The 12641-nt window shown below is 39.2% G+C and overlaps 1 protein-coding gene across 1 annotated transcript in view; it reads right to left on the bottom strand.

Moving 5' to 3' along the window:
* Window positions 1-12641, bottom strand: part of epha8 (eph receptor A8) — a 184595-nt gene that overhangs the window by 161774 nt on the left and 10180 nt on the right. Inside the window, exons 7-8 of the mRNA XM_058790812.1 lie at window positions 10341-10417; window positions 10091-10226 (exon numbers count right to left, since the gene is read on the bottom strand). The gene's annotated coding sequence lies outside the window, so the exon portion shown is untranslated. The remainder of the gene's footprint in view (window positions 1-10090; window positions 10227-10340; window positions 10418-12641) is intronic.

A 12641-nucleotide genomic window follows, 5' to 3' on the forward strand; every position in this document is an offset into this window, starting at 1 on the left:
AATCTGAGAAAGAAAGCTGTCCTGACCTCTCCGTGGTGGCAGAGGAGAATGCCGTCTCCTCTCCAGGTTTCTGTCACTGTTATAAATATCTGTAATCAACAGCTCAGCTGGCTTTGTCAAACTCACTAATTGCTTTAAGCAACCAAAACACCAATTTGGAGAAGTTTTCCAGAAGGTTGATTATGTTGTGCAGACGGTGTGTCTTTAAAGATGGCCTTTAAAGTCAACACAGACCCCATTTACTTTCTGAACACACGGTCCTAATATTATATTCATCAGTGTATGTTGTTCTAAAGAAGAATATTTGTCAGATTTTACCAACTTAGAGCTGCCAATTTCATCAATTATTTTAAGTGCACACATGACCTTGGTGCTCCTTGCGCAATGCTCTTCTGTTTTAGCTACGAACTGTGTTATACTGAGATACAGATAATAGTCAACTGAGTAATGTTGGTTAATGTACTGATTAGATTCAAAAAGTGTTACCTTTGGGATAAAATCAAGTACATGTTTTGTCAAACACCCTGTTGCAATAATGTCCTGCAGGGATTATGTATTTTTATAGGTCTACCCAGTAGTTTGCATCACCCTGATTCCCTCAACAAAAACCCAGAAGGATTTTTGCACTGGCTTTTGGATTATTGCAGAAAATAAGCTCTGTGGCCAACAAAAGATTATGATTCTTACATGTTATTCATCATGATAATCTTGAAAACTGAACTTTGAAGCCTAAATACCATGCAGTAAACCCTAAATGTAGACTATAAATGAACTACACCGCGTCACATCACTGATTATAAGCTCAACAAGGCTGCGAAATCGACTTGTGAGTTGATGAATTTTCCTGTTTGGTGAGATGAGGTTTTATATCACTGAAAACCTCTATAGTCCCAGTTAGCCACTGTTAGCAACTACCTTTTTAAATTTTACTGATGTTGTTGAGTAAAGCGTGAAAACATCTTGATCTATCTGCTTGTATCAACCATAGACCTTATTGAAGGCATTTATGCTAACTTGTTTCTGGGTTTTGGCCTACAAAAATACATAATCCCTGCAGCACTCTATACAACACATTACGGAAGTCAAATGAGTGCGAATGCATTTTCACGTTGACTTGAAAAAGGAAACATTAGATCTAAAATCCAAATGGCATATTATTAATAGAAAGCACAATTTCTGTCAGTTTACATGAAAATGGAGCAGTTGAAAAAGTTGGCGTGCAGTTATTTAAAAACTGTGGATGTCTGAATTGTACTTGGCTTGTTTGGCTATCAATACACTCATTATACAGTTTTCATACATCGATTACTTCGACATGCAATCCCAAAACAAAGTAAACTTGCTCTGTGCCATTTTAGATGAAAGAAAAACAGATCCAGCACTATTGATTTCAATGTGGTTATTGTGGTATAGTTTGTCGGATAACAGCTCTCCACAGTCGGGAAATCTGCTGGCACTTTTTTCCTTTTTGTTCTCCACCGTAGGAGCTTGAAGACAAGATTGCATCAATAACAACAACAACAGCGTCATTTAGACTTTCCAAACAAAGCCTATACCTACAACACCATGCATCTCTCACGCTGTCCCACGGTTTGGTGGAGAACTTTGATGGCTCATTCGTTTTAATTTGGGGTCCTCGGGCAAAGGGAGACAATGTAATTGCTACATCGTTTCAAAGGGCGACGTGCAATCCAAGACTGTTCGAGAGACACCAACAGGGCGTTTATAGGGTAAAGACGACTGATTCCTGCACCAGACAGCCATGGATACTGTATATTCCCACTTTAATATCACTCTGCTTTGTTTTTTGTCTTGTAGGAAGCCCTTGGAAACTCACCAAGGGCTACAATTATTCATTGTAGTAGGTATTTATAGATGCTCTCCTGATAGGGGAGTAAACAGGACGGGCTGAGCACTGATTAAAACATAGCCCAAAGTTGGCTCGCCTCAGGGCTTCGGAAAGGCAATAGAGCATCTCTATCCGGCCAATTGGAGTGGACGCATATGAAATCCCGTTAGTGATGTGCAGTGAGGGGGAGCCAGAGGGTTCGGCATGCGTTACGTGACTGGAATGGACCAACGTGCGCGTTAGTCAACTTTAGACAGTTGCAGAAAGCTCTTCTCTTCATTAGAGCTGGGTGGACATTCCAGCAAACAGGGAACTTCTCCAAAACCCAAGATATCATATTTGTCTTGGAGAATTATAACTCTCTTCGAGAAAGTTTATTATCTAGTAGGCACGCTCAAGAGGAGTGAGATGAAGGAAAAGTACCGCAATGAAAATGATGTATGGGACTTCAATCTGGGAGCTGAGCGATACATCACTCTCAAGCTGTGCTCCTCAAAGCTCTTTTAATGAAGTGCACAGAGAAATCACAGCCAGATCTAATAGATTCAGGAGGAAATAAGTCTTGCTGTCTTCACAAATATGAGGAGGCACGATGCTGTTTTGTTGCTTAGTATTAGTTCGTAAAAGAGCTATTAAACAGGCAGCAGCAAGTGACCGTCGAGTGTCGTTTCGTCCCAACAGACGCGCTGAGGATGCTGCAGTTGATTGATGCTGTGTCATTATTGGTTTGCTCAAGGTAAACTTCCAGTTCTGCTTAAAATTTTAAGTACACACGTCACATCCAACAATGAATGGATGTGACCTCAGACTCCTGACAGCATTTGTTATTGAGGGCAAACTGCTTTTTTCTGTAAACAAAAATATTTTAGATATGTTTTATACTGCCTCTATAATTCCACATGAAAAGCAAAAAAGCAAAATACATAAATTTAGCTTATAAGCCTATTTCAGGACCATTACAATTTCTTTACATTGTGACAATTAAACACTTCTCATTTACTGTAATGCATTCAGACTTTAACTAGATTTTTTTTTTTTTTATTCTCATTATTCTCAAATGTGATTACTGAAAAAGTGTCGATTTTGTTTTTTATTTATCTATAAATTTGAATTAAAACAATAAATATTTATTTATATATTAATTTATATATACAGTGAGGAAAATAAGTATTTGAACACCCTGCTATTTTGCAAGTTCTCCCACTTACAAATCATGGAGGGGTCTGAAATTGTCATCGTAGGTGCATGTCCACTGTGAGAGACATAATCTAAAAAAAAAAAATCCAGATATCACAATGTATAATTTTTTAACTAATTATTTGTATGATACAGCTGCAAATAAGTATTTGAACACCTGAGAGGTCAAACGTTTCCTGTAGTTTTTCACCAGGTTTGCACACACTGCAGGAGGGATTTTGGCCCACTCCTCCACACAGATCTTCTCTAGATCAGTCAGGTTTCTGGCCTGTCGCTGAGAAACACGGAGTTTGAGCTCCCTCCAAAGATTATCTATTGGGTTTAGGTCTGGAGACTGGCTAGGCCACGCCAGAACCTTGATATGCTTCTTACAGAGCCACTCCTTGGTTATCCTGGCTGTGTGCTTCGGGTCATTGTCATGTTGGAAGACCCAGCCTCGACCCATCTTCAATGCTCTAACTGAGGGAAGGAGGTTGTTCCCCAAAATCTCGCAATACATGGCCCCGGTCATCCTCTCCTTAATACAGTGCAGTCGCCCTGTCCCATGTGCAGAAAAACACCCCAAAGCATGATGCTACCACCCCATGCTTCACAGTAGGGATGGTGTTCTTGGGATGGTACTCATCATTCTTCTTCCTCCAAACACGTTTAGTGGAATTATGACCAAAAGTTCTATTTTGGTCTCATCTGACCACATGACTTTCTCCCATGACTCCTCTGGATCATCCAAATGGTCATTGGCAAACTTAAGTCGGGCTGGACATGTGCTGGTTTAAGCAGGGGAACCTTCCGTGCCATGCATGATTTCAAACCATGACGCCTTAGTGTATTACCAACAGTAACCTTGGAAACGGTGGTCCCAGCTCTTTTCAGGTCATTGACCAGCTCCTCCCGTGTAGTTCTGGGCTGATTTCTCACCTTTCTTAGGATCATTGAGACCCCACGAGGTGAGATCTTGCATGGAGCCCCAGTCCGAGGGAGATTGACAGTCATGTTTAGCTTCTTCCATTTTCTAATGATTGCTCCAACAGTGGACCTTTTTTCACCAAGCTGCTTGGCAATTTCCCTGTAGCCCTTTCCAGCCTTGTGGAGGTGTACAATTTTGTCTCTAGTGTCTTTGGACAGCTCTTTGGTCTTGGCCATGTTAGTAGTTGGATTCTTACTGATTGTATGGGGTGGACAGGTGTCTTTATGCAGCTAACGACCTCAAACAGGTGCATCTAATTTAGGATAATAAATGGAGTGGAGGTGGACATTTTAAAGGCAGACTAACAGGTCTTTGAGGGTCAGAATTCTAGCTGATAGACAGGTGTTCAAATACTTATTTGCAGCTGTATCATACACATAAATAGTTAAAAAATCATACATTGTGATTTCTGGATTTTTTTTTTTTAGATTATGTCTCTCACAGTGGACATGCACCTACGATGACAATTTCAGACCCCTCCATGATTTCTAAGTGGGAGAACTTGCAAAATAGCAGGGTGTTCAAATACTTATTTTCCTCACTGTATATATATATATATATATATATATATATATATATATCTTCTTTTCGAGTCCGTTGCAATTTCAGATGTCGTTCTGCCAGTATCTAGCGCAGGTCACAGCTGATGGGGTCGGTTCAGCCAGGTCCTGGGGGCTGCACTGGGGGGCGTTTTCACACTCCAGTAGGTGGGACATTGTCTGAACTGCTCCACAGCTACATGTGTCGTCTGTCTGGTGGTTCCATGTTTTCATAAATGCTTTGCACCTCCCCTGTTCCACTCGTAGTCTGTTGAGGGTCTTCCAGGTTAGCCATGGGAGATCGTGCCCGCTGGCGAGACATTCAGTCGGGGTGATTCCTCTCTCCATCCAATCCTGAGCTCGTATGATTAGCTGGTTCCAATCATCTTTCCAAATGTTGGTCCTTGCTATTTCTTTGGTTGTCTGGAGAGGAGGGACTGTCAGCAGGAAACTGGCTCTCGATTTCAGATGGGGTGGGGGTGCTATGTGTCCGTGCAGGGGGTGCCTGGTGTCAAACTCCTGTGCTCTCCGCTCGTCTTGGGCGATGATGGATCGTCTGATGTAGGGGGGGGCAATGCCAGCTAGAGCGTAGAGGCACGGGACTGACGTTGTCTTTATACATCCCGTGATAATGCGGCAGGTGTCGTTGAGGGCAGAGTCAATCAGTTTGGTATGGTGGGAGCGGCTCCAGCTTGAGCACGTGTATTCGGCTGTGGAGAAGCACAGGGCTAAGGCAGTTGCGCGGATGGTTGGTGGGTCGGCACCCCATTTTGAGTTGACCAGTTTCCGCAGGATGTTATTGCGAGTGTTGATCTTGGCTTTGGTGTTCTGGAGGTGAGTTTTGAAAGAGAGAGTCCTGTCGAGTGTGACTCCCAGGTACACAGGGTGAGGGTGGTTGGAGAGTTTGTAGCCATCCCATGAGACGCTCAGTTCTTTTTTCGCATCTCGATTTTTGAGGTGGAAACTGCATAGTTGGGTTTTTGATGGGTTGGGTTTCAGGTGGTTGTTTTTGTAGTAGGTTGTCATCTCTTGGAGGGCACTTTCCAGGATAGGCTCAATCTTCTGGAAGTTCTCCTGTTGGGTGGTGATGCAGAGATCGTCCGCATAAATAAAACGACGGCATTGTGAGTGAAGTGGTTGGTCATTAGTATAGATGTTGAAGAGGAGGGGCCAGTACACTGCCTTGTGGTAGGCCGTTCTTTTGGGCTTTCCATTTACTCTTCTTGTCATTTAATTGGACAAAGAAGCGCCTGTTGTTGAGGAGGCTTTTGATGATTTGACACAGGTCAAGATCACCAGTCATGTCAAAAAGTTTCCTAATCATGGTGCGGTGCTGGACAGTATCGTAGGCAGCAGTAAGATCTATGAAAGCTGCTCCAGTGATGAGTTTACACTCAAAACCATCCTCAATGTGTTGGGTGAGGTTCAATAGCTGCCCAGCACAGGAGCGACCGGACGGAAACCAGCTTGATCTTTAGTGAGCTTAGAGTCTATAACTGGCATAAGGCGTTGGAGTAATAGCCTCTCATAGAGCTTGTAGGTGATGCAGAGGAGTGAGATTGGTCTGTAGCTCTTTGGGGATGATGGATCCTTTCCAGGTTTGAGAATTGCAACTATCTTGGCCTTTCTCCATGCCGGTGGGATTATTTTCTCTGCCATGCATGAGTTCAACATTTCTAGGAGCCAGGTCTTTGCTTTAGGTCCCAGGTGCTGTATCATTTCCGTCAGTACTTGTCGGTTCCTGCTGCTTTCCCAGGTTTCAGCATATATATATTATATATATATATATATAATAAAATGATATTACATTAAATTGACATTAAATTGTATTTTAAAAAATTATATTAATTACATTAAAATATATTAAAATTAATACATTACATTATATTTAATAAAAAAATATATATATATTTATATATATATATATATATATATATATTTTTTTTTTTTTAATATAATTTTATTTAATGTTGGTTAATGTAATAATAGTGATTAGATTCAATACATTTGAGATAAAATCAAGTAAATTTTTGTCAATAATGTCCTGCAGTAATGATGTGTTTTATTTTATTAAGTTAGCATCTCCCTGGTTCCCTCAACTAAAACCCAGTAGGATTTTTTCACTGGCTTTTGGATTATTGCAGAAAATAAGCTCTGTGGCCAACAACAGTTTATGATGTTATTGAAAAAAGTGTGAAAATATATTGAGCTTGTATTAACCACAGACCTTATTTAAGGCATTTAATCAAAAACCCAATTAAAAAAAACCCACTGACTTCAGGATGATGAAACCACAAGTGCTAAAATGCTAACTTGTTTCTGGGTTTTGGTCTACAAAAATGCATAATCCTTGCAGCACTCTATACAATACACCACATTACGGAAGTCCAATGAGTGTAAATGCATTTTCATGTTGACTGAAATTCCTGTCTATGTACATGAAAATTAAGCTGTTTGAAAAGTTAATGTGCAGTTATTCAAAAACTGTGGTTGTCTAAATTGTACTTCACTTGTTTGGCTATTAATACACTCATTATACAGGTTTCATACATCGATTGTTTTTTTTTAACATCACAGTAAATAAATTTTGGGGAATAAATGCACTTAATTGCCATGAAAATAATCACAATGTAAAAAAAAATGTATATATATATATATATATATATATATATATATATATATACTGTATATATATATATATATATATATATTATTTATCTTTTTGTTTTATACGACCCGGGCATGCTCTTGAGAAAGTTGTGAGATGCATCTAATTAACATTAGGATGCACACTATCTGAACTCTATTTTTCATGCAGCACAACCCACATGAACTATTTTTCAACTCCAAAACATCAAAGACGCTACTTGATTTCAAGCTCGGAAACATTTCTGAGCGCTGTCAGAAAGGACAAACATCACTCACGCTGCGACGTGACAAACATCTCACTCATTTCATTGTATATTTAACATCCTGCTCATCAATTTCAGATTGAGTAAGTGCCTGTGATATGCGTTTTAATCGCTGTGAATTAGCATCTGGCTGGGGCACACATGTAAGGGGGCCGTTTGAAGAGATGCCCAGTACGGTAGTGCATGAGGTCTGACGGGCCTTTATTTTTTTTTTTTTGACAGCGAACAGGGACTCTCTGAAATGCAAATGTGGCCAAGAGAGAGATGATGGCCATCCGACACGGATGCACATTTTGACATTTAAATGGCAGACGCTGTGACAGAGGTCATTGGCTTGCTGACAGTGACATCACATGACCTCTAATCACCCCTCTGTATCCAATATTCCGCTCATCTCCTGCCTGTTAAGTTGAAGATTGAAGTGTCACGCTGCTTATATTGGTGGATTAGTTGGCGCTTGAGTGGGAAACAACAACGAGGAAATTACAAGACCTGTAAAGGTGCCGCCTTTATTGGGACAAGTGTGGCATATCGTAGAGGTCCTCGCATGTTTTTTCCCTTAATAAAGCACTTGACATAATCTAATTAATCCCAGAATTAATATATACAGGAAATGGCGGTGCTTTAATAGCACATTAAAATGCAACTTGTCAGCATATTACACACGGTTAATTTCAATTTGTTGCAATACTTTCAAGCAGCCAAGAATAAAAGCTCAACCTCCACGCGAACTCAACGGTGCCATTTTATCTTTCGCCAGACGTAATGACAGTTTAATTGTCTGGGTAAACAACCCGCTCAGTTCGATGACTCATGACACCTTGAATACTTGAAGGTTTCGCAGCCTTTTTTTGAAAATCCCTGACTGACTTCTTGTATTTCCGTCTTATTTAAACTGAGAAAAAGCAATTAATTGAGAAGAGGGCTGACACTAGCCTTGCTGAAATTGTTTATTTATCTGGAGACAGATCCGACAAACGCAATGCTCATCTATCTATCTATCCATCTATCTATCTATCTATCTATCTATCTATCTATCTATCTATCTATCTATCTATCTATCTATCTATCTATCTATCTATCTATCTATCTATCTATCTATCTATCTATCTGAGCATTTAAAACAGCCAGAGGTTGAAATGGAAGTATATGTTTAAAATTGAACTATTTAACAGTCTATTTTTTCCATTGACGATAGAGAATTTTTTTTTTTTTCTTTTTTGCTGTTATGTCGGTGAACATTTCAATTACGAGTGTCTGACACTTTTATTTTGCTCAACACTTAAGAAAAACAACAATCAATGCTTCAGTTTTTGATGCTGTGCGCTCTCTGAACCTCTCAGCTGGTGTGTTGTGTGTTGGCCCTCAGCCTGCTGCGTGTGAAGATCGCGGCCCAGCTGTGATTGAAACGCGTTATAGATCCACGGCAGAGCACAAAGTCCGATCAATACAGACAGTAAGAGGCTACACCTCTGTCTGCCGATCTGACAGAGAGCTCTCGTCTGCGATCCATACTCAACAAGCGAGGAAAACTTCAAGGTTGAAACGCTACACGAAAAACACGCACGTTCTGCTGCTTTGAAGGACAGACAAAAACTTACAGAAGAGACAGCTGGAAGAATTGTCTCAGGCTGTTGTGGAGAGAAGTGTTCATCTGAAAGAGGTTTAAAATTGTGCTTATAACTGTGAAGAAAATGTTTTTTAAAGGTAAACTGCTTACAAAAAATGAAAAAAACATGCAATAACTCATCTGAGATGTATTGCACATAAAAGCATTAATTGTTTGATTAATGCTGAAAATACTACCAGAAATATTTACAAACACAGAGAGACAGACAGATAAGAGAGTAATGCCTCCATGGTGCTATGATTGGCCTATTGTGCCGTTCACACAATAAATCCCACCTCTCAGTTTTAGATGGATGGATGAATAAATGAATGGATGGCTGGATGGATAGACCGACAGATAGACAGAATGATAGATAGACAGAACAATAGACAGCTAGACAGACAGATAGAACGATAGATAGAACAATAGAACGATAGAACGATAGATAGATAGATAGATAGATAGATAGATAGATAGATAGATAGATAGATAGATAGATAGATAGATAGATAGATAGATAGATAGATAGATAGATAGATAGATAGATAGATAGATAGATAGAGATACAGATACAGATAGAATGATATAACGATAGATAGAATGATAGATAGATAGATAGATAGATAGATAGATAGATAGATAGATAGATAGATAGATAGATAGATAGATAGATAGATAGATAGATAGATAGATAGATAGATAGATAGATAGATAGATAGATAGAGATACAGATAGAATGATATAACGATAGATAGAATGATATAACGATAGATAGAATGATATAACGATAGATAGATAGATAGATAGATAGATAGATAGATAGATAGATAGATAGATAGATAGATAGATAGATAGATAGATAGATAGATAGATAGATAGATAGATAGATAGATAGATAGGATGGATAGGATGGATAGGATGGATGGACGGATCGTTCTGATGATTAAACCTGAAGATTTTCTCTATTTGAGCAGCATGTATGTTGCTTGGTCTGTCTGAGGAATTGAGACGGTTCACCTGAGGATCCTCAGTAATGGTGCTCTTGGGGTTTTATGTTACGGGTCAAATGGTTCTGGAGGGCCCCAAAATTGTAGGGCGTCAAGTGTGCAGGCTGATCCTACTTAGGGAAGCTGGTGTCTTCTCACAGTCTCTGCTGATTTCATTATCACCAAAAAACAGTATTGACTGTCACAAAAGTGTTTATCTCATTGTATAAATAATTCATAGAAATATGATCTAGTTAAGCTGATGCAAAATTTTTACATACCAAGGGAAGAGGACCGTTGAATTTTTGCTAAATGTCAGCAAGCGAACTGTGTGGGTGGCCAGGCATCATAGTTCAGGCTGAAATAAGAAGATATTTGAACAGGGAGTCATCTCACAGAGAACACAACAGAGTAAAATACACCCTGTTTTACACTATCACCTTCAGTCTAAACTATAATAGCCCAGTACAAATATGCCAATACGTTTCAGTCCCTGTTGCTCCTTATGAATCATTGCAGTAGCCCAAAATCATTTACATAAACATCCTATTTTCACATTCTCCTTTGCATATCATATTTAATAAACATACTCGGTCTGTGTCTATCATGATAATTGAAATGTATCATTTCTTTGCCACTAGTGGCACTGAACTGAGTGCTTGAAATGCTTAAAATGGAATGCTTTCCTACAGTTTACTGCACAGTATACAGGTGCATCTCAATAAATTAGAATGTCGTGGAAAAGTTCATTTATTTCAGTAATTCAACTCAGATTGTGAAACTTGTGTATTAAATAAATTCAATGCACACAGACTGAAGTAGTTTAAGTCTTTGGTTCTTTTAATTGTGATGATTTAGGCTCACATTTAACAAAAACCCACCAATTCACTATCTCAACAAATTAGAATACTTCATAAGACCAATAAAAAAAAAAATTTTAGTGAATCGTTGGCCTTCTGGAAAGTATGTTCATTTACTGTATATGTACTCAATACTTGGTTGGGGCTCCTTTTGCTTTAATTACTGCCTCAATTCGGCGTGGCATGGAGGTGATCAGTCTGTGGCACTGCTGAGGTGGAATGGAAGCCCAGGTTGCTTTGACAGTGGCCTTCAGCTCATCTGCATTTTGTGGTCTCTTGTTTCTCATTTTCCTCTTGACAATACTCAAGATTCTCTATGGGGTTCAGGTCAGGCGAGTTTGCTGGCCAATCAAGCACAGTAACACTATGGTCATTTAACCAACTTTTGGTACCTTTGGCAGTGTGGGCAGGTGCCAAGTCCTGCTGGAAAATGAAATCAGCATCTCCATAAAGCTTGTCAGCAGAAGGAAGCATGAAATGCTCTAAAATTTCCTGGTAGATGGCTGCGTTGACTGTGGACTTCAGAAAACACAGTGGACCAACACCAGCAGATGACATGGCAGCCCAAATCATCACTGACTGTGGAAACCACACTGGACTTCAAGCAACATGGATTCTGTGCCTCTCCACTCTTCCTTCAGACTCTGGGACCTTGATTTCCAAATGAAATGCAAAATTTACTTTCATCTGAAAAGAGGACTTTGGACCACTGAGCAACAGTCCAGTTCTTTTTCTCCACAGCCCAGGTAAGACGCTTCTGACATTGTCTCTGGTTCAGAAGTGGCTTGGTAGCCCTTTTCCTGAAGACGTCTGAACGTGGTGACTCTTGATGCACTGACTCCAGCTTCAGTTCTCTCCTTGTGAAGCTCTCACAAGTGTTTGAATCGGCTTTGCTTGACTGTATTCTCAAGCTTGCGGTCATTCCTGTTGCTTGTGCACCTTTTCCTACCCAAATTCTTCCTTCCAGTCAACTTTGCATTTAATATGCTTTGATACAGCACTCTGTAAACAGCCACACCTTTCAGTAATGACCTTCTGTGACTTACCCTCTTTGTGGAGGGCATCAATGATCGTCTTCTGGATCATTGCCAAGTCAGCAGTCTTCTCCATTATTGTGGTTTCAAAGAACAAGAGATACCCAGAATTTATACTGTAGGGATGGTCATTTATTGAAACTCAAATGTAAATATTATAATATTTTGAGATACTGATTTTTGACTTTCATGAGCTGTAAGCTCTAATCATCAAAATTAAAACAAAAAAACTTTTGAAATATTTTACTTTACATGCAATGAATCTAAAATATATGAAAGTTTCACTTTTTGAAATAACTTACAAGAGAAAATGAACTTTTTCACGACATTCTAATTTATTGAGATGCACCTGTATACTGTATATTGCATACTTTTTTTACAAAGGTTTTTAAAGGGGTCATGACATGGATTTTTCATTATTTTAATATGCTCCTTGAGGTTTACTTATAATGTTAAAAAAGTTTTTTGCACAAAAAAAACAAATAAAAATGTGGGAAAATGATTATTATCAACCCTCATTCTGACCCTCTCTCTAAAATGACCTGTTTTAAGGGGCGTGTCCTTTAAGGCTTGTCAGTAATCGGCCACTGTTATGATTGGCTAAGGTCATTGCATAGAAAACGGTATTAATGCCCCCTCGATATTGCATATGAGTGTTTTGATAACATAATCACAATAAAACTGTCAT

The sequence above is a fragment of the Onychostoma macrolepis genome, chromosome 11, assembly GCF_012432095.1.
Source record: "Onychostoma macrolepis isolate SWU-2019 chromosome 11, ASM1243209v1, whole genome shotgun sequence".
NCBI lineage: Eukaryota > Metazoa > Chordata > Actinopteri > Cypriniformes > Cyprinidae > Onychostoma > Onychostoma macrolepis.